The following is a 1344-nucleotide window of genomic DNA, read 5'->3' as shown; positions in this document are numbered from 1 at the left end:
CGCGGGGTCCTCTCGCGCCCGTGTCCCTGTCGCCCTCGGGCGCCTCCACCTTCTCCACGTGCGCCAGGTTCCCCGAGTCAAAGCGGGAGCTGAAGAGGAGCCCGCCGCAGCGCGCCTCCATGCTGAGCCGCCCGGCCAGGCCGCGGGCTCATCCTCCCCTGCGCCTGCGGCCACACGCGCCTCAGTGCCCGGCCCTGTGCCAGGGTCACCCCGCACCTGCCGCGCGGCACCCCAGCACTGCCCCCACCGCATGTGATGGCACCCCAGCACCGCCCCCGCTTCATGCGACGTCACCCCATCACGGTGTGTGATGTCACCCCAGCACCGCCCCCAGTTCATGTGATGTCATGCCAAGGGCAGCCCCCACCGCGTGTGATGTCACTGCAGCGCAGCCCCCACTTCATGCGAGGTCACCCCAGGGCAGCCCCACTGCATATGACCTCACCCCACCAACCCAGCGCAGTGTGTGATGTCACCCCAGCGCAGCCCCCAGTTCATGTGATGTCACCCCAGCGCAGCCCCCACTTCACGTGACGTCACCCCAGGGCAGCCCCCCCCCCCCAACTGTCGCGTGATCACACGCCCAGGGTAGCTCCGCCAGGTCACCCCCAGGGCGGCTCCCCGCGGCACGTAACGTTACAGGACCCTCAGGATCGGGCCCCACGGCAGCCCCTCGCCCGCCCGCACTCCCCCGCCGCGGCGCGGCCAGGCCCGGCCCGCCCGGCGACAACACCGCGCGCGCCCATTGGCCCGTGCCAGCACCGGAGCCACGCGACCGCCCATTGGCTGCGCCGAGCAAGGGGGCGGAGCAGGCGCAGGCGCGCGGCCAACTGGAGCGCTCGGGGGCGGGGCCTCCCCACCCACTCTGGCCCCGCCCCCGCCGTTCCCATGCCGCTAGAGCCACGCCGCCGCATCGAACCCCGCCCCAGTGGGGCGTGGCCCCCGCCTGGGCGTGCCCCCAAGAGTGTGTGGGTATGGGTGGGGGGGGTCGGGGGGGGGTGTGGGCACTGGGCCCCCCCTCCCCCCAGCGGCGGTGGCGCAAGGCGAGCAGAGCAGAGCATGGTGCGGTGCGGTGCAGCACGGCACAGCGCCGTGCGGCAGGGGCAGGACTTTATGGTGCGCGGGGACAGAGCACAGCCACACATGGAGCCCCCGGCCCCCCGCCCAGGATCGGGCCCGCCCTGCTTGGTCCCCTGGTCCCGGTCCCGGCACGGCGCGGCGCGGCGCAGGCTAGCGCCCCGAGAGGGCGGCCAGGGCCCAGTCGCGCAGGGCGGCGGTGGTGCTCTGCAGGTAGAGCCAGGACGAGTAGGTGGCCCCGGCCAGGTGGTCGCGCAGGCAGGCCTC

The 1344-nt window shown here is 74.3% G+C and overlaps 1 protein-coding gene across 1 annotated transcript in view; it reads right to left on the bottom strand.

The window, feature by feature from the left end:
• The window catches only part of TMEM214 (transmembrane protein 214), a 7024-nt gene that overhangs the window by 468 nt on the left and 5212 nt on the right, over positions 1-1344 (bottom strand). The gene's annotated exons all lie outside the window — the stretch shown is intronic.

The sequence above is a fragment of the Alligator sinensis genome, unplaced genomic scaffold (genome assembly GCF_000455745.1).
Source record: "Alligator sinensis unplaced genomic scaffold, ASM45574v1 scaffold8_1, whole genome shotgun sequence".
Lineage (NCBI taxonomy): Eukaryota > Metazoa > Chordata > Crocodylia > Alligatoridae > Alligator > Alligator sinensis.
The sequence above is the reverse complement of the archived record's forward strand: the minus strand, read 5'-3'. Positions and strand labels throughout refer to the sequence as shown.